This window comes from Rhinolophus ferrumequinum, chromosome 11 (genome assembly GCF_004115265.2).
Source record: "Rhinolophus ferrumequinum isolate MPI-CBG mRhiFer1 chromosome 11, mRhiFer1_v1.p, whole genome shotgun sequence".
NCBI classification, from domain to species: domain Eukaryota; kingdom Metazoa; phylum Chordata; class Mammalia; order Chiroptera; family Rhinolophidae; genus Rhinolophus; species Rhinolophus ferrumequinum.
In genome coordinates, this window is record NC_046294.1 from 70412086 (window position 1) to 70434205 (window position 22120).

At 37.8% G+C, this 22120-nt stretch overlaps 1 pseudogene; it reads right to left on the minus strand.

The window, feature by feature from the left end:
* Nucleotides 1-1069: 1069 nt before the first annotated feature.
* LOC117029772 (60S ribosomal protein L36-like) overlaps nt 1070-22120 on the minus strand; it is a 29131-nt pseudogene continuing 8080 nt past the window's right edge.

Consider the following 22120-nt stretch of genomic DNA (forward strand, 5'->3'; position numbering starts at 1 on the left):
ATGCCTGGATAAATGAAAATTGTGCTACCCAACTAATAGTAACAGAATAGGGTTATTTTAAGAATTCAAGGAAATTACTTAACCATGTTTGGGACATGGAGTATACTTGAAAACCTGGGTGGTCGTATTTTTCACAGATAAACAAGGTCTGTTTTTTGTTTGTTTTTGTGCGTGTTTTTTTAATCTGTCTGTTTTGGACAAAACAGATTTGGAAAGATGACGCAGGATGGGTGGGCAATTATCTTAATCTAAAACTATTTATACGAGATATTTTTAGACGACACTAATACAGTAGATTGGAGCTACGTGTGGCTATTTAAAATTAAATTTTAATGAATTAAATAAAATTTACAAATCAGTTTCTCAGTTGTATTACCTACATTTCAGTTGCTCAGTAGCCACATGGGGCTGGTGGCTACTGTGATAGCGCAGATAGACAGCATTTCCATCATGACAGAAAGTTCTGTCAAATAGCATTGCTCCAAATTATGTCAACTTTGCAAAGGAAAAGAATGTTGTTCCTTGAGAGTGATTTATAAGTATAGTGGTTAATGGCACTTATGCCTACATCGGAGTGGATGGTCCTTAATTGTATTGCCTTCTTATTCCTCAGAGATTGAAATTTAAATGAAACAATCCTTGCAGAGCTTTGATCTTGTTGAATGTGACAAGAAGTGTTAGTCTACACAGTGAGCATCATTAATGAGAATACCACTTACGGGATTTCTATAGTCATTAGCAAACATTTACATTATACTGAGTCTGCTAATTTCCATTGGGATTTTCCCTAATTATAGTAATGCTGTCCTTCAGCTATAATTTGAATATAGTGACAATGCAGAAGCCAGCTTAGGTCATTTTTAAATTCATTTTGTAATATCATATTAATCCTTTCCCATTTAATACTTCCTACCTTTAATTCTAAATCCTGTCAGCAACTTCCGATATATGGTTAGCAATACTTATGCCATTTGCAAATGGTCACATTCCTTTCATAGAAGAGAGCTTATCTCAGATTTTTTCTTCCCCTGAAAAGGTTTTTTTACACTACACACAGAGGGGATGGGGCTCAATCCTTCTTGGCTGCTGCCTTCCTCATGGCTGCAGGGATATTGCTCAGCTCCTCTCTCTTCCACTTGGCACAGATGCGTGTCCGCACCCTTTTCTTGATGAACGTTAGCACCCTCTTGTCCTTAGACACCTTGAGCAGCAACATGGCGCCGCCACTCATGGGGACAAAGCCACACACCTTTCGGATCACATCCCGCATAAACTTGGTGTGTTTGGTGAGGTGCCCATGGAGGCGGCTGTGCTCAGCTAGCTGACCTTGTGGCCCTTGTTGAGGCCCACGGCCATGAGGTACCAGAGAGCCACATCTGCTGCTCCTCAGTGGCTGCTGTGGCTAAAGCCAGATTTAATTTTATCAAGAATAAAATCTGCCCTTCCTGTTTCTTTTGCATTTATTCACAGCATCTTGAACACTTGATGCTCAATTGTTATTTATTGGTTGGAGAATAGACTTATTTACCAACAGACAGGTTCTGTGGTTGGCAAAATTTAAACTACAGAAGTAATAAAAAATCTTGCATCTTTTATGTTTGAAGATGGTAAGTCTGATCCTGTCTCTAATCTTTTCTCTAATCCACTCTGGTTATAAGACCTGTTCTGTGTAATCATTATATATAAATTGTATAAGTTTATATTAAACAGCTTTACAGTACAAATCAAAACTATAAAATCAGACCTTTTTTTAATCACTGGATGCTAAATTTGCCATTTGACTATATATATATATATATATATATATATATATATATATATATATAGTTTTCATTTGCTAGCAGTTATTTAGATGTAACATAAGATAAATCTATAAGATAAATATCACAAATGTATATGTATATATTAGAGTAGAAAATTCAAATACATAAAAGTATGAAAAATATGTTGCAAAAAATTAAATGAAATAGAAAAAAATAGATATTCATTCTCAGCATGTCTTATTTTGGTGGATGGGGAGTAGCCATGCAAAATCACTGATATGCAAAATTTCAACAACTTTATATGGAACTCCCTCCAAAACCACAAAATCTAGACAAGTATGGATTTAACAAAGAAACTTGACCTGTTGTGTTAAATAATAATTGTTTACATGGTATGACTTAATGACTACTGATCAGTCAGGCCAGGCTAGGTTTTGCTGCAATAACAAATAATCCAATAATCTTAGTGGTTTATAACACACAGTTTTTTTTCTGATCAAGAAGCCTACCTATCAGGGGTCAGTCACGTCTCTGCTCTACATCATCTTCACTCCAAGATCCAAGCTTATGGAACAGCCTTTATCTGGTGGTAGAGGGAAGAAAGACATGGAAAACCACATGTAGGCTTTTAAAGTTTTCCCCAGCAAGTAACGCCTGCCACTTCCACCACGATTCATTGTCAACACCAGTCCTGTCCCCACTCCTAAGTTTAGTAGGACAGAAATGTATGAAAACCCCTCAAGGAGGGGCACAACAGGGAAAGAAAACAAAATATAATGCTACAAGCTGCCCCAACTACCAAGTAGCCAATTTATTCCAAAATATATATGTACATCCTTGCTGCCTTGCCTGATTGTTTCCATTTCATTATATTATCTTTAGCTGATTTTCATTAAAATTTAAATATGCCACGTTTTAGGTTCTGAACCTAAAAAGAAATTGCAGTTTTCCAGATGTTCTGCAAGAGAGCTTTCCAATCCAGTTTTACCAGTAATAAAGCTAATGCTTTAATTTGTTCCTAACTTCCATGTCTATTTCCGGTCTCTTATATGAACCAGAACTTGAAAGAGAGCAGTGACTAAGGATAGCCTGAGGCCCCAAATCTACCTGACAGTCTTATTCATGTGCCTTCTGATCAGAGAATGACTTTCTCTGGAAAGGAAACTCATCCACACAAAGAGGATTTCATACACTTTATCACATTTAATCCTTCAAGAACCCTGTCCAGTAAGTGTTATTATTGTCATTTAACAGGTGATAAAACTGAGACTCAGATAACCTAAGTCAATTGCTCAGAGCAGGGATTTAAACCTCTGCCCTATCGGCTACCTCGCCTCATCCAATCCTTTTAGTGCCAAAAGTGTAAGCATCCTTTAAGACCCAGATCTGATGTCATATTCTCACAGAATCTGTGTCATTGTCCATCTTCCCTCCCACCACCATGTAATTATCTCCCCCACTAGACTATGAACTTCATTAGGGCAAAAAGGTTTTATTTGTCTTTTATCCCATGTCATTGGGCACAATTCCTGTCATTGGCCTCATCATTAATATTAATAAAATGATAAATAAATGAGTGAACTATACGTGTAATTTCAAGCTTGGTCAAAAATACTTGAATCGATGTATTAAATGAGATAGAGTACATATCCAATTGAACCTAGACAGCCATGAAGAATTGAAAGATAACTAAGTGAAAGTCAACGGGCCTGGGCCCTGATTGTGGCTCAGTCACTATCTACTATTGTCATTGTGGTTCTTTAATATTCTCAGCTATTAATAAGGGGATAGAAACTGATGATCATTAAAGCCCCATCATCTCTGAAATTCTTTGGTTCCGAGACGGTACTAATCTTCTCAGCCACCAAAAGCCACTCTGAAAGTTATCCTTTTGTGCCTCAACTAATCTCAAAACAACCAGTCAAATCATTCTTTCTAAAACACCTCTTCACCATATTATGTCCCTATTATCGTGTAACAATTAGCTAGGCCTTTCAAATTTATTTCATTAGCCAGGTTGACTTTATCAATTAAATTCTGTCTCTCATTTCTCATGAGAACACAAGTAGAAAAGTCATATAAAACAAGAGTCAAAAACTTGCCTGGGAACCTAAAAATGAATTCAGGAACAAGACAGAAAATAGATATTAGAGTGAGTCTAGGACAGGTATGGAAGTTAGGAAACAAGATGTCAATGTGGGGGGGTGAGGAGATTGAGCAAGACATGGTTCAGGCAGAAAATCTTAAGTATAATTCCTCCTGGTATAGGAGAAGGGTCAATCCAATGATCTAACCAACTCAATAAATATTGCTGAGTACTTATTGTATACCAGGTAATTTGCTGGATACTGAGGACTCAAGGAGTCAGAATAGAAGGGGGGAAAGCAGACAAATAATTTAAAAAACAACATATGTGTTATAATGATACAAACAAAGGACTGGCACCAAAAGGAGGATGCAATTAACTCCTTCTGAGGAGGCCAGGAAAACTTTCACAGAGTTTGTGACATGTGAGCTGGGTTTTCAAGAGTTGTTAGGAGCTTTGTAGTCGTACAAAGATTTTTCCCAGAAAGGGAACAACACAGAAAATAATATTTTAATTATTATTCATTATTATTATAATGAATGGCCAAATGTTTTGGTGGAAAAAGAAGAATTGTAAGGTCACTGGAGATTGAGATGAGATGGAGATTAGGAAGATGACACTGGGAGGAGGCCAGATGTGGAAAGATTTCCTTTGCCAAGTTATCTGTTAACAATGACAAAGTCATAAGAAAGCAATTCCATCCATAGACTCAGGCATAACAGCCCCACCCTAGGCTCCAGGCTTCAGAAAGTCCGATTCTGGTCATTGTCAGGCTGTCGTCCTCCCCATGGGACAAAAAGTCTGTAAAGCCAAGTGAACATGCCTACCTGGAGCCCTACCTCCATCATTTCCACCACCTCCTCACCCTTCAAACCCTCCCAATCCCCTTCAACCCTTCCATTTTAAACTATACCCAGGTACTCCTAACCCTGGACTTCCTTACCTGAATGCCTTCAAATCCACTTCCAGGGCCTGCACAGTTCCTTCCCCAGCTCCATTCTCCCAAACACAGACTGCAGTTCTAGTGTGTGCACCTCTAGGCAAAGGGAGAATGCCCAAAGGCTGCTGATGACCAAGGGTAGGTTTGTGGATCAAACTTAGACATCCAAGTGTGGAGCAGAGTGGAGGTTTGAAGAGAAGCAGAAAGAAAGTAAGGGAGTCACAGGTCAAAGGCATGGCCTCTACTTGTACCCTTATGCATGTAAATGTTAGGGGCAGACTTATAGGGAGGTCTCAATTTTTAACCATTTCTCGTAATTTTCTTAAGTGTAAGAATTACTTGACTCCTATATATGAGGTTGGACAATTAGGGTCGCAAAGTCATCCTAGGAAAAGTGCTACATACCTCATTGCTGAATATCACTGCAGTCCCCTTCAGAGTACTCCCCTTGGGAAGCTATGCACTGATGCTAGAACCTAGCACACCCTTCAAAGCAAGTTTGGAACTCTTTTTCTGGAATGGCCATTAGAGCTGTTGTCATATTACCCTTGGTGTCCTGAATGTCCTCAAAATCTCTTTCTTTCAATATTTCCTTTATCTTCAGGTAAAGAAAGAAGTCATTGAGGGCCAGATCAGGTGAGTAGGGAGGGGGTTCCAATACAGTTATTCGTTTACTGGCTAAAAACTCCCTCACAGACAGTGCCCTGTGAGCTGGTGCATTGTCGTGATGCAAGAGCCATGAATTGTTGGCAAAAAACTCAGGTTGTCTAACTTTTTCATGCAGCCTTTTCAGCCTTTCCAAATAGTAAACTTGGTTAACTGTTTGTCCAGCTGGTACAAATTCATAATGAATAACCCCTCTGATATCAAAAACGGTTAGCAACATCGTTGCAACAAGTTCACCGACTTGTCAGTCCTCATATGAATTAGCATTGATATTTGCAGTAAAATTAAAAATCTCATATTTTACTGGTTTCCATGCTGAATTAAATTAATGACCTCCTCTGCACTTTCAAGAAAGTGATTCTTCTGCCCTTTAAAACATTTCAAGAACCCTAGACCTCTAATGTGGCAAGAAGTCCATTCATCTTGCAAAAGCAGAGACTCGGGTCTTTAGAAGACACCTCATCATAAGAGCACAAGTGAATTACCTTAGAGTGAACAAGTAGTTTTCTACTCCCTGACAGATTTTAATCTTGAGGTTGTTTTAGGACTCAAACCCTTGACCTTCAGTCTGCTATGTTGAATTCATATCTTGTGACAGCTGCCTCTAGACTCTGCTTTAACTTTGGACACTAGGATTTGGTGGCTGCAGAGGCTTCTTTCATTTCCTCTCCATTCACCCCAGCATCCAACACCAACTCCACCCCCTTTCTCCAGTTTTATTATTTCCCCATTGTCATTGCCTCACCTCCCTCAGCCTCCTGACATAGGACAGATCAAACACTGCAAATAGCAAACATCCAATACTATGTTAAGTTTTTGCAAAATTCAATATCTTCAGCTACTTCTCCATGATGAACAAGATTCTCTACACCTAGTTTCAAGAGTCAAGAAGAGTCTTAATTTTCTCGTTTATTTTATTTTTTAAACAGGACTTTATTGGGGAACAGTGTGTACTACCAGGCCTTTTTTCCAAGTCAAGTTGTTGTCCTTTCAGTCTTAATTGTGTGCAGCTCAGCTCCATGTCCAGTTGCCGTTGCTAGTTGCAGGGGGCGCAGCCCACCATCCCTTGCGGGAGTCGAACTGGCAACCTTGAGGGTGAGAGGACATGCTCCAACCAACTGAGCCATCTGGGAGTTCAGCCGCAGCTTAGCTCAAGATGCTATGTTTCAATCTTAGTTGCAGGGGGCGGAGCCCACCATCCCTTGTGGGACTCAAGGAGTTGAACTGGCAAACTTGTGGTTGAGAGCCCACTGGCCCATGTGGGAATCGAACCGTCAGCCTTCAGAGTTAGGAGCACAGAGCTCCAACCACCTGAGCCACCGGGCCAGCTTGGCTCATTTGGAAGAAGAGAACAGGGCATCCCTTAACAAGGCAGCACCTGTACAGCTAACAGTCACTTTGGAGAAAAGTAACTGGAGACTCACTGAGAGAGCACAGATGGGCTCTGTGAGAGCTTGATTTGCTTTAACATCCTCTTGTGTAGCTGTCTCTACTGGCTTTAAAAAGACAGTTGTTGGAAATGTAGTTTATGATTCAACTAAATGTATTCACTGAAACATATGTTTTTTAGTTGTTAATAGTTATTTCAGGGGAAAAAAAGATGTGTATATTCATTCTTAAAATACTTACATTCGATTGTGGTTGTAATTTTTGACTGCACAATCCATTCGATGGAAAAACAAGACAGATAGCAAAGATGTCTGTGATTTTTATGGCTTCCTGTTTATTCATCAGGCTCCTAATTTCTTTTTGCCTGCATAGCTACTGAAGGGAATTAAGGCTTCTGCTCAATCTGGCATGCAGGAATAACTTTTTCAAATAGATTTTGCTTTGTGATACTGAAAATGCATCACTGGTGTAACTTTTTAATCAAAACTTACTTCCAAAGCATTTTAAGGCACAAATTAAACCAGTCTAGATAACGGGCCAATTTTAACATTAGATTGTCTTTCAGAGACCCAGTGAAATGAAATGGAAGGCTGAATCTTAGCCCTTAAAACATCATTGGTTAAATGAAGCAGCATCAGACAATGGAGAGGTGAACACAGTTTCTCACAGCAGGGTGAGTTAGGGAATTCTGTCTTTAGAGCTTCCAACCCAATTTTTAAAAATCAATTTGAAGTGAATTCTATGTCAGAGACTTGGGAAACCTACTGATACTCATTAAAACTACTTCTTAAGGAGAATAGGGTGAGAGTTTGGTTTATTTCTTTAAATAAAGTATATGAACCTTTGAAGGGAATGCCAAAAATTGAGTTTTAGCTTTTGAAATCAGCTTTATTGAGACCGGCTGAGCTGATTTTTTACTTGCTGATGAGGTGTCAGGTTTTCAAAGCGCCTAAGTGATCGAGGTTAGTGCCTACATTTATCTCAATTCCAGGCACATGCCTGGCTTCCTATTCTCTGTATTAAAGAGAAAAAATATCTTCCTAGGCTTAAAGGCCACAATGACAACAGCTCTGGCTGTGCCACACGGCTGAACTTCTGAGCTGAATGTTAAGTGCTCAGGGCTAAACCCAACCTAAGGTGGTGACTCTTGGTTCATACAGAATTCAATTAGACCAGCGTCATTTTCATCACCAAATTATTTTGATGGGAGTCTTACAGCCACTAAGGGAAGAGCCAACCTGCAATATAAGTCACAGAGGATATGTCCTTGTTTAGTAAGTCAAGGAATAGGTGGAGTTGGAAGGAATCTCTAGCATAACACTTCATCATCCCCACCACCACATCTTGGCAAATGGATTTCATTATTCCTAAATCATGCTTGACAAATTGATATCAAATCTCTCCTAGAGCATGTCACATGACAATTTGCTGTTGCAAGGGTATTAAGTAAGCTTGCATAAAATGGAGATAAGGGAATACCCTATGGTCATTGTTGTAATAGATGACTGAGCTCCAAGAAACTGAAGCATATTAATATCTAGCCCAGGTGAGTTATTTAGAAACCACTAGAATTTCCCAGTATGCTGGACACCTCACTATATACAAGAATTCATGCTCTTTATGAATTTATTGTGTATTCACTGAATACATATAAACATGGCTCTCTCTGTAACTTAAGTCATAAAGACAAAGTAAACAGAATTCCCACTCATAGTGAACATCAAGAAAAATGTGTAGAAAACTTTGTGACATATCAAAGAAAATAGTACTTTCAAATCCTCTGTGGAGTCAAGGGAAGTAATATGGATAACAAAGGCTCATATATACATACTCTCAGATACACACAGCTCTATATACAGAGGGTGCCAAAAAAAGTATACACATTTTAAGAAAGGTAAAAACTGTATTAAAATTGTAATACTCAGTATAAACCAATAACAAAAGACGAATACAAGTCACATTTTACTTCTGCAATTACAAGAGGTGTTCAAAGTGGTTACCATCAGCATCCAGACACTTCTGATTACGGGGAACTACTGCTTGAGCAACATTGACCAAAGTATCCACTTGTATCACTGCACATGCCGTTTCAATTTCTTCCCAAAGTACCACCAGTGTAGCAGGGTTTTTCCCCCCCTTTTTTTTTTAAGGAGAGTGCAGCTCACAGTCGCCCATGTGGGGATTGAACTGGCAACTTAGTGTTATTAGCACCATGCTCTAACCAACTGAGCTAACCAGCCACCCTATGTAGCAGGTTTTCTATGGTGCACCACGTCCTTTAAGGTCCCCCACAGGTAGAAGTCAAGTGGTGTGAAGTTGGAGGTTCTGTTATATACTCACGCCTCCATTGTCGTTGTACTTCCACAATGTTCTCGAATTTCAAATACCACTTCAAAATTGTCTTGAGCTCCTTAAATGACAACCATGCTTCCACCATTTTCTTTGACTGTCCTGCTTGTCGCATGGTGACACTAGCATTCATTAGGTGAACGCCATCTTTTGAGCAAACATCGTACTATACCCATTGCTACCGTAATTCAATTCAACTTCGAAAAGTAATAATACATAGATAACATCTCTTAAAATGTGTATACATTTTTTGGCTCCCCCAGTGTGTGTGTGTGTGTGTGTGTGTGTGTGTGTGTGTGTGTGTGTGTATGTGTGTGTATGTGTGTGTGTATGTGTGTGTGTGTGTGTATATATATATATATGCCCAATTTAAAATATGGCTAACATTTATTATTTTATAAATATGTTAACATTTATTAGCATTTATTAAGAGGATCTCTTATAATCCTCTAATCAATCCTGTAAGGTATTTATTCATTTTACTTCACAAATGAAGAAGTTAAATGATTTACTCAAAGCTACATGACTAGAAAGTAATAAAACTACAATCCACCCTTCGTCTTCTGATTTCAGATCTTGTGTTCTTCCCCCTATATCTTATAATTAAGTTAGGATCTACACTTAATTAAAATTAGTCATTTATAGGTCACAAATTTCCCAAGGATTTAGAAAAATATACTTAGTAATAAAGCCTGTGATAATTGAAAATGCATCCTCTCTGATGATCTTGCTCTTTTGTAGCTTAGTGTTACATTTGGAGCATGGTTTATCCTGCTGCAATCTTGTGGCTATACATAGTGCAGAATACTTAACCAAATGTATACAGGCCCAGGATATTCCCTAGTAATTTGATTGCATTTTTCTTTATTTTGAACAAATTCCAAATGCCCACATTTATTTATCATTGGCAGCAAAAATCAGAGAGTGTATTGAGTCCAATTATTCAAATGTTTCCATTACTCAAATGCTGGACAAATAGAAATGTGAGCATCTGGAATGGAGTACTTCGTCTTATTTTTATTTTTTTCCCTTATGCCTAGCACAGTCTTAGCATGTAAAAGATGCTAAATAAGTGTTTTTTTAATGGATGAACATGGAATCAATGTAAAGTCCTAGTTGAAGCCTCATGAGAGTCTGTGAATGGACAAACAATATTTATATGCAAAGGAAATGCTATAGTTCTTTACCCCTTGAACACTGTAAAATTAATAACAAAATTTATACAGTGTGTTCTATTTTTCAGGCAGTGGTTTATGCCCTTTAAATACATCTGTTAATTTACTCCTCAAAATAATCTTATGAAGTACATATTTTAATTATGTATGTAATTTAACATATATGTCTCTCCTTTCTTTTCCTAAATATAAGGATACTTAAAAGAGTGATCAGACCTTACTCATCTTGTCACTCAAACCTCTACTGCACTGCTTGGTACATAGCACCTGTTGGGTAAGTCAATAAATTCATGAGTAAATAGTTTTCTTCTGTGGAACAGGTACACTGTAAAGATCAAGTCACAGCCATCAGTGCATTGTACACTATACCTGGGAGAAGTCTACTGTATGAATTGTAGCTACCTCCACAACATTCATACATATTTCTACAACTCTGAAATTTGTTCAAGGACTGAGCCATTCAGAATTACTCCTTAACCTAACATAATGTCAAACCCTTTGAGAGTATACTCTATACTCTACAGGGTCAAAAAGCATATTAGCTATGAGACATGCAGCTTTACTTTCATAGAATAAGATTAAAGTCAAGAGCTAACGCTAAATCAAGAAAGCAGGAGTCATGTCAGAGGTCAGGAGAGTGTCAGGGAAATTAGGCTGATTGTGGGTGTGTGGCCAGAGTTTCGTTACTGGGAAGATAGGTGAACATAAGTCAATGTTTGAGATGACAAATATTAAGAGTCAAAATCCCTGGGATTGGTTAAAGTCTAAACTGAAGGAATACAGCCCAGTGATGGGATCATGAGATTAAACATGAGTAGACTTGGTAATAATTTCTCTAGGCAGAAGAATTTGTGCTAGCCCTTGGTGGAGGAGGAGGCAAACTCGATGTAAAGATATACCAACTCAAAGACCACTGTAGAGATACTGTCGATGTGAAGAGATAGATAAGGAATAAAGAAATGAAAGAAGGATAATCAGGATTTGGTGAATGAATGGAAATGAACAGTGAAAGGCAAATGAAGAATCAAGGATGATTCGAACGAAACTACCAGGAATTTCAAATTTTAGTGATGGGGAGAATTGGCAAAAATAGGGAACTCTGGAAGGAATACCACTTTAGTGGAAAGATGATAAGCTCCTATACAATTATGCTGAGTGTGAGATCATCCATCTGAAGCATATAGAGGAAGAGATCAGAAGGCCCAGCATTATCCCTTGGAGTCCACAGGAGAATGGGGAGATATTTTAATGTCATGTAAGTCAAGGAAGGAGAAACTTCAAATAATTCCTCAGTTGTCTGATGAGTACTTTTAGGTCAATAAATTTTTGAAGTGTCCAGATAATGGTCATCAGTACTTTTGCTTTAAAGGAAATTGGTGGACCTCTGTCAACCTTAACCACCCTAATCCTCCACTTGCCTCTAATTGAATAAAAACATCATGGAGTCAATGACCTCGTTTGGTACTCCATTATATCCCTAACACATAGAATATTACCTGGCACATAGGAGAATCTCAACAAATATCTGTTAAGTGAAAAGAAAGGGCAGAATGGGGGAAAGAGGAAGGTAGGGAAGGAGGGAGGGAGGCATAGAGGGAGAGGAAAAAAATACAAAATGCTACTGATTTGCAGCAGACCGTGAAATAGAAAAAATAAGAATTCCTTCTTCAAAGTTTTGCTTTAAAGAGCTCTTTAAAGAATAAAAGTATCTCTGGCAATATCACACAAAAGATAAAATGGCACTGACTGACTCAGAACCTGAAACTCATTTGTTTTCTATACTTTTTTCCCAAACCCACATTCTTCTCAGAGGTATGCTGTTGAAAACTGACAGAAGATGAGAAATACTGGTTAGGCACTTAAACCATTTAGAAGCACCACACTTATTTTCTCTTTCCTCTTACAATACATGCACACACAAGTACTGATTCTGAACACCTTGCACCCCTCAGCTATTTCATTGTACAAAGGGGACAACTTAAGGAGACTTAAAGGTGAAAAATGAATTTTATACTATCACAAAAAGTTAAAGTCAGCCCATCCGTGGCTGACGTGATACAACTATAGGTAGTAAATATTCTTTTTATTAATCTGTTTAAATGATCTGGAGGGGAAATTGTCTCACAATAATCTTTCCCTTGTTCATTGGACTTTATGATTGCTTCTTTTAGCCACTAGTCATTAAAGTAAATACAGAATCTATCTCATCTTCTACGATGAGGAAAGTCATGTAATATGAGGACAAAGGGTTATAGAAAACAGAAGTTACTCCTTTCATATAAAATCTCTGAAGAATTACAAGTTCCAAATTCCTTTTTTGGATGAAATGTTTAAAACTCAGTTTCAGCGAATGTCCCTTTGTTAAATGGAGGTTGTGGTCACAATTTTTAACACATATTAAAATTTGATGTGGTAATACCATCAAATTGCTAAATGGTTGCTAAATTTCTTTACCATAATTTAGCAACCAAGGATCCTCAATGTTACAGAAAATTTTGTTCACCCTCAACTTTCATAAAGAAGCACAGAGAAACAAACAAATTACTCAGAATCTCAGTGACCAGGGTCCTACCTATAAGAATAGCAAAGGGAATTTCAAGAATGAAAACAAAGAGAGGCCCTAAGATGAAACTGTGCAACAGGCATAGGAAACAATGCACCCAGGCCAGAGAATTGAGGACTTGTTTCAGAGAGAAAAATAAATTGAAACACTGATAAAGGATCCAAAGTGATTGAATTTGTGGAAAATTATACCAAGAAGCTCTTCAAAGCTATTATGAGAAAAATTAGTGATGGGTACAAAGAAAACTATGTAAATGAATAAGCAAGGAAATTATTATTGCCTTCAGGGAAAAGAAACATAATCATAGTATACTATAACACTCAATTGTGAGTAACATTTGTATAAGCATAGTATAAAGACTTAATAAACAATTCTTAATTTAACCAATAATTGTACAAAAACTATATTAGAAAACACATTTTTATTCTCCCTAACAAAAAAATCAATAGACAATGTGGAAAACTGATAAATCAAAGACAGACACATCCTGCCAGACATCAAATTCTAATGCTAACTTAAGGGAAAGATTCATTAACCTTTTTGCTGCGACATTCGTCTATAGTCGAATGATATTTCCATGCCGCTGACTGCGGCATTCGACTTTACCCCATGAGCTCAGTGTTTCAGAAAGGAACTTTAGGAAAGTAGATGTACATTTTTCTATTTTTTTTGTGTGTTTTACAAAAATGAATAACAATAGGAAGTTTTTATACTTTAAAGTAATCATGTATTTTAATAAAACATAGCACCTTACCTGTATTTACTTATAAATACTGTAATTATTTTTGACACATTTTGGAGAAAAAACTTGAAATCAATTAACGCGTAGAAAAGGTTAAGTAGAGAAAACTGGAAGGATAAACACATTTTGGGAAATAAGTGAGTAAAATAAAGGTGGCAGGCATATGCAAGTCACCACATGGAATTGTGGGAAATGAGGCACTCACTCTACCGACTTCTTGCATGAAAGAATAAGGAGTTGTGACAACCTTTAGGCCCCAGAGAACTACTGAAGGTTTGAGTTGAGGAGTAACATGATGAAACCAATGTTTCTCAGAATCTGAATCTGATCCCCGTATGTTAAATGGTTTGAAAAGAAGAGAAACTGAAAGTTGATAAATCAGTTTGAAACTATGAAAATAATCTAAATAGTTTATTGACACGGTAGGCCTGTCCCCTCATGAACTTATAGTGATAGAAAACTGAAATTTGAAACACTACAATTTTACAAAAAATGTAAATTAATCAATACTTGAGAATTTCTTAGTGAAGTATTTGTTATCTTACAAGAGTACCAGTTAATAAGTGATATGCTATTCCAAACTATTTAGCTTGCTCAGCTCCCTAATCATTAGGTAATGTTACCCTGATCAAAAAAAGAATTATGTTATGTTTAATAGGTCTCACACATTAAAGAGAAAGAGTTATAATAATCATTACTGTTAATGTTATTGTTAGAGCAAATGGTTTATAGTGTTTCCTATAAAAGTGTTCTAAGCTTTACATATATTAAGAGATTTAATCCCTTAAAAATGCAATATGGTAGGTAGTACTCTTATTTTCATGTTACAGGAAGGTAAGCTACATAAGAATTAAATAATTCACTCAAGGTACAATAGGCAGTAAGGGCTAAAGGTGAGATTTGAGTTCAGGCAGGCTACTGCTAAGAACTCACACTGCCAGCCACTGTACTAAGTTGCTTCTAATTCAGATGTCTTATTCTAGCATGCAAGACAAATGTACTAAGTTGCCTCTAATTCTAATTGAAATGAGAGGTCTCTTCACCTCTCATTTCAGTCAATCAGTGTTTTCCTATATGAAAAAACATAAACATGTGGGGACTGACATCTGAGCCTCCTTTGCCCTCATCTATAAAATGACAAAAATAAAAACCCTATCACTGAGGGGTTTTGTTAGCATTGTGGTGGACTGAGGGAAATAATAGCCCCAATTTTTTGCGTCTCCTTCTATCCATCACTTCCCACTCTGACTCTGGGCTTGTTCATATGTTTTGGGCTGAATTGTGTCTCTCCCCCCAAATATTCATATGTTGAAAACTTAACCACCAGTATCTCAGAACGTGACTGTATTTGGAGATAGGACTTTAAAGAGATGAGTAAGTTAAATGAAGCCATTAGATGGGCCTTATCAATCTCACTGTTGTCCTTAATAAGAAGAGGAAATTTGGACACACAGAGACACAGCGCAGAGGTAACCTAGACCACGTGAGGACACCGCAAGAAGGCAGCCATCTGCAAGCCCATGAGAGACGCCTAAGAAGAAACCAGACCTGCTAACAACTTGAATTCCACGCCTCCAGACCAGTGAGAAAATTATTTTCTGGCTTTTAAGGCATCTAATCAGTGGTATTTTTCTTTATGATGGCCCTAGCAAACTAATACACCATGTCGCTTGCTTTTGACATGTGGGATGTTAGTACATGTGACAGAGCCTGTAAAAGCACTTGCATCTTTCTACTTGCTCTCACTCTTGTTCTCTGCCATCATCTTAAGAAAATGCTCAGTATCTCCTAAAAGAAAGAAAAACAAAGGGAACAGAGCTGTGCAGTCATAGCTAAATCTATCCTATGTCATCCAATAACTGGTCACGTCTTAAATAGATGACCAAGATCAGTCAATATTACATCCTGTTGAGTCCACCCAAAAACACCAACTAATAGGCCTGAAACCTAAATATTTGATTATTGTTTTAAACCATTGTTTTGGGGGAAGCATGTTATACAGTATTATTTGTATGGCAATAGATAATTGATACAAGCATCAAATAAAATATAGAGTCACCTGGCACATAGTATTAGCAGCTTAATTAATTTAAATTCAGCTTCCATGCTTCTATGTTTTAAAAGAGGCTGAAGTAAACAAATAAATCCTATGGCAATTTACTCCTATCACATGTGTATTCCTGGCTCTAGCAATTAGAAGAAAGTGATACACTAAACATTCATTTCAAACGTAAGGGAATTAATGAGAATATAAGATTTCATTCTTTTAAAGGATGCACATGTCCATTACAAACTATTTTAAATGTTAACAGGCCTCATTTCCCTTATGTCATTAGTAAAGAAATTCACAATTACTTGTAGTTTCTTTAAATAAATCAATTCTCTAATTCTCTCAAATTAATTATCATTAGTACAGATGATTGCTTTGGCCACAGTAAATAAAACTATTATCAACTGCCAGCCTTGCTTCTCTCAAAGCAAGATGTGGTTCCATTATTTAAAAAGGAAGACAAAAAAACCACATAGGCTTGGTTTACAAAGAATTTGAAATGATTATTCAAATTAACTAATTACCAAAAGAATCTAATGCTTGAATACTGTCTATAGTATCCCCTCAAGCTTGGTTTCCAACTGCTTTAATCTGAGCCCAAACAGGAGATAGAAACCATAACATGACATAGAGAATTTCATTATATAAAGAGTCATTTAGCAATGATAAAAGAGATACTATAAAATGTAATAATATAGGATACCCTAGGATTGATAGAAAATAACCAAGGAAGAAAACACCTGGATAGGATGTACCTTCCCCAAGGAAAAGATTCAGAAGTTGTTCAAGAAGGGGTGTTGCAATCCAGGGGAGGCAGGAAAGTTTTCTGTGTTGCCTAAACCAGATCTGTTCCACAGTAACTGAGGAAATAGGAAGTAACTTCTGAGTCACAGATGCTCCAGCCAGTGGGCTGGCACACATGAATAGACGGAGTCAAAATGCCGCTGTGGGCAGGAGGCATCAAGCACATGGTGTCCACATTGGGAGAGTCACAGAGAGGTGATTGCCAGGCCAGACCAGGACTACAATAAGAAAGAGGGTGTATCTTTCTCACATCAAAAAAAAATCTAAGCTGATGGGCAGTCCAGGGAACAGAGAGTCTTCCTAAGGTCGTCCAACAACTCAGGTTGCCTCTATCTTGTTTCTCTGGCATCCCCAACTCCATAGGTCAAAGCTGACTCACTATCACCATGTCTGCATTCTAGCCCATAGTAAGGAGAAAGAAGAAGAGGAGGTTTAGCAGCTTTATTTTGAGGACATGACCTGGAAGTTGTTCATATCAGTTCCACTCTTATGCTACTGACCCAGAGCTTAGTCACATGCAACACCTAGTTGTAAACAATGCTGGAAACAGTAACCTCTAGCTAGGTGGATATGTGTCAGGAAAAACTCAGGGGGTTCTAATTGTAAAAAGAAGAATTAAAAAATGGATACTGGGGGGCCAGCCCAGTGGCTCAGGCAGCTAGAACTCCATGCTCCTAACTCCGAAGGCTGCCAGTTTGATTCCCACATGGGCCAGCGGGCTCTCAACCACAAGGGTGCCAGTTCAATTCCTGGAGTCCCACAAGGGATGGTGGGCTCCGCCCCCTGCAACTAAGATTGAACACAGCACCTTGAGCTGAGCTGCCGCTGAGCTCCCGGATGGCTCAGTTGGTTGGAGCGCATCCTCTCAACCACAAGGTTGCTGGTTCGACTTCCCACAAGGGATGGAGGGCAGCGCCCCCTGCAACTAGCAATGGCAACTGGACCTGGAGCTGAGCTGCATCCTCCACAACTAAGACTGAAAGGACAACAACTTGACTTGGAAAAAAGTCCTGGAAGTACATGCTGTTCCCCAATAAAGTCCTGTTAAAAAAAAAAAAAAAAAATGGATATTGAAGGATAATTCATGGTTTCTATCATGCTCGGTACTAACTAAACAGCAATTTGGGGGGCAGTGGGAGTGTGGGGAAGGTGTCAATTTAGAAGAAGAAAAGGGAAATAAAATATATTAAGAACACATTTATGTGCTAAGTAAATCATTATTCATACTTTGTTGATAAGGAATCTAAGGGTTAAAGACATTAAATATCTTGCCCAAAGACTTAAAATTGTAACCAGTACAGCCTGGTCTTAGTCCAGGTTCATCAAAACTGATATTCTTCGTTAACCTACAATACATAGCAGCAGTCCTTCCACATTGCATGTGTCAGCTGCAGGCTCACCATCAAAAGTAAAATGAGAGAAACTATTGACCCTTATGTTAAATATCACAAAAATCCAACTCCCATAACTTTTCAAATCCATGTTTTCTTACCCAACAAAATTATGTGAAATTATTAACTTAGAAGGATTCTGGGTCTTAGAAGAATCTAAAGGTCTTATCTAATTTTCTCACTTTACAACACAGAAAACTCACACCTGGAATCCTGGTTAAAAGCCTTGTCTATCACCTTCTGTGGTTGTTTCTAAGTCTAAAATGTCAGATTCATCACAGAGCTCACAGTCTATTAGGTGAAAGAAAGCTGTGGAAACCCATACAACACTATGTGAAGCGTTCTCTAAGCCTGCAGCAAAGGGCCAGTTGTAACCAGTGCCCAGAGCAGGCAGTCAGAATTACTGGGTAAGCAGAGTTCAGTACCCAGGTCTCTTCCACTACAATACCTGCATCCTGGTTTGTAGGGATATTCAGAAGAGATTTAAGCAAGATGAGTTTGCTGGCACCCTAATGGGACGATGGGTGTACTTTTTGACTGGCCAACTATCCAGGAAGCAGTTTTGTGTTCTTTAAAAAAATCATATCCATGTTAGACCTCAGGAGCCAAAGGCTCAGACCATAAAAGTGATGCAAAACTGATTTTCTAAAAGGCCGAACTAGAAAGCATTTGATTTCCATAAGCCTAATTAGTACAATTTCTGTCTTAGGTGTTTTCAATAAATGAAATGCAGACTAGTGATAGGAATTAAAGCTCTAGAGTAAACCTGAGTTGAATTCCCAGTTCTACTTCAATTAGAAATGGGTAGCATTTGGCAGATTACTGAATCTCCTTAAACCTAATTTTTACATATGCAAAGTAGGGTTAATAGTCCCTGTCTCACCTGGTGGTGTGAGGGGGTAAATGAGATAATGCACTGCAGGTGACGTGATCAACATGGATGCAGGTACGGGTGGGTACTCAGCAAAGGCTGCTTATAAGCTGTACTGGTGTTTTCTTTGATTGCCTTAGCTTTCATTCATTTCCTTAAGCAACTCTGTGATCTCAACGTGTGTAGATAAAGAGAGAGGGTTGTGTTCTAAATTCTTTGTCGTTGCACGAGTTCCTTCGAACCATGTCTAGCTGGCCTCTGATCACAAGACACGCTCAAGGTCTACCTGGATTTTTTCAGGTAAGCTAGCATCCCTTTGATTCATTTATTTGTTTATCCATTCAATAAGTCTGCAAATATTTACTGAGTATTAACCAGGGAACAGTCTTCATACTTGGAAAGCAAGTGTAGTAAACTAGAGTGCTGTGTGAGAGCAAAATGCTTTAGATATGAGGTGAAGGAGAGGGCTGTGAAGAGGTGACGTTAGAGCTGAGATGATAAAGATGTAGGCCATTGTAAAAAGTCCAGGGAAAGCATTCCAACAAGGGGAACTGAAAATACAAAGGCTCTGAAGCAGGACCAAGCTTGGTATATTTGAGGAGGAAAAATAGCGTTGTGAGCTATGAAAAACATGGCAGGAGACAGGATAAAAAAAATAATAAGTAGGATTTAGATCATGTAGGATTGTGGAGAGGTAGCAAGAAGTTTTTAATTTGATTCTAGGTGTAATTGGAAGCCTTTGAAGGATACTTGATGTCCTTGCGTTCCCTAGTGCGATAATTTCAGTGATTTTTTTTTTTTAAGGAATCCAGGTCCAATGGAAGTTCAAGTGCTCCACTACATTTTCTAATCACTTTTATAGTGATTTAGCATTTATAGTGAGACTAAAAAATGTTCCTCCTGTGATTATCTGGTTTTAGAATAAAATTCTAAGGGGAAAGGTAACTTCTGAGAAGAAATTGGAAGGGTATTTGAGTTATTTCAGAACCCCCTTAACCAAAGGCATGACTGTCCAACAAAGGAAAATCTATGATCTACCTCAATAGTTCGCTCGTGCTCACGCTCGCGCTCTCTGTGTGTCTCCATAAATTAAAAGATAATGAGGTCGAAAAAATTAAAGAATAACTTTTTCAAAGTACTTATACATTAGAAAACCATTTTTATGTAAGGTGATTATATTCCCATTTTGAATAACAGCATCACATTAAAATATGTTGAAATTTCACAAATCTGTTTCTCCAATTAAGAACTCTCTCTTAAGCGCTGGACCCATATTTGCATCTATTGCACATCTCCAAACATGTATGTCTGGCACTCAGCTACCTCAAACTCTATATATTGAAAACTATTTTTCCTGCCAAACCTCCTTTTCCTCTTGCCTTCCTTCTTCCATTCATGACTTTGCTATCTAGCCAGTTATTTAAGGAATAGAACTTGGTAGTTCAGCATTACCAAGAGCTTAAGTACTCTAAAAATATTCCCATTTCTTCACCTTGATACCACTGACACCTGCTGTCTCCTCCATAAAATAGGATTATTCTCTTTCTTGTATTGATGATAAACTCCTACCTATGCTTCAGAGCCCACCTCAAATTTTCCTTCTAACAGGAAATCTCATGGATAGCATTAGGAGTAAATTGCTCAAAATATTTATGCTGATTTCCCCCTTTTTCTTTTTTCCCCAGTTTTCTTTGAAACTAATAAACAGAAAAAAATATTTTATTTATCTTTTTAGAAGTTCACACCCAGTTCTAGCAATTTTTACAATATTCTATAAACCTTTTAAATGTCTGTCTTCCATATCAAATGGCGAACTCCCTAAAGTTCTGCCCAATTCACCTTTAGAGAAACTTAATATAGCAAGTAATAATGGGTAAATAGATTGAAGTAAATGGTTGAGTTAACTAGTTTCCTGTTCACAATTCCTTATTTTCACAATTAGGAATTATCACAATTCCCTTTGCCTTTCTAGAAGTAATATCTCAAGTACTTTTCTTGTGATTTTTCAATTAACATTTGTTTAGAATAATATTCTAAAAGGAAATATAGCTTAGGGAAGGTAGCAAGAGATAAGCTCAGAGAGGCAGGCAGGGAGGGAAGATTTTGTGCCATCATAAGGAGTTTGGGTATTAGCCTAAAAAGCCAGTAGAGGTCTTAATTCAATAATGTTACCTGATCTGATTTATATTTTAAAAAGAAAACTCTACTACATGGAAATTGGATTTTAAAAGCCTCTACTAGTTCAAAGGCTATTGCAGTAGTCCAGGTAATACGATAGTGGTAGTAGTGGAAAGAGAGAGAGATGGACAGTGTATATTTTGTTGGTGTGATAGATATGTACACATAGATGAGGAAAAAGGAGACATCAAAGATAATTACTAGATTTTGTCTTGATCAACTAAGTGGAGAGTGACACCATTGACTGAAGAGGGAAAGAGGGTGAGGAATAGTTACAGAATAAAATAAAAAAACTGCATTAGGATACATTGAGTTGGAAATACTAGTGAAAATCCAACATGTCAAATTGTCCAGTCTAAAGCATGGGTGATAAACTTGGGATTCGTTAGCATTTGAACAGGATTAAATCTATTGTACCAGATGGAGTTGCCTAAGGAGGAACAAACTCTGGGTTACCCCAGTATTTAGAGATAGGATAAAGGCAACAAAACCGAAAAGAAAGGCACAGTGAAAGAGGCAGAAAACCAAGAGAAAGCAGTATAATCATAGCACACATCTTACCTCTGTAGAGAGCAACATTTACACAGTTGAAATTGTTGTGGCTGCTTGCTCACAGGTCATGAAAGAATTCACGAGGCAGATAGAAATACCGAAGGAGATTTATTAAAGTAAGAGTAGGGTTGGCTGGTCAGAGTCTGCTGGAAACTACTGCAAACTACTGAGTGGAGTCTTTGTTTCTTTCAAGTTTTATATTTTCTAACCAGGATGTAAATTGCTTCGGCCTGTAGTGGAATTTTCTATTGAGTTCAGCTCTGTCCATTGGGATGGGGGAAGCTGTTAAACTGGTTTTCGCAACCTTTGCATATGTTGTGTAGATTTAAGTTGGAGCCAGGAGTGGATCCAATACAGATACAAAACCTCTCTCATGTTACAGGGTCCTGCATGGCTGAAGTAAACAGAACCATTAAAACTGCATAGCATAGTAAAGGTATACTAGGAAGCTGAATCGTTAACATTTGCTGGAAAGGAAGCGAAGAGAAGACAGCTTTCAAAAAGTCCCAACCTAAGTTACACTTAAATCAAATTAAACCAGAGATCCAAATCTCAAAATAGAAGATTTAGTGCCACCATTACAATCCACCTGTCTTATCAA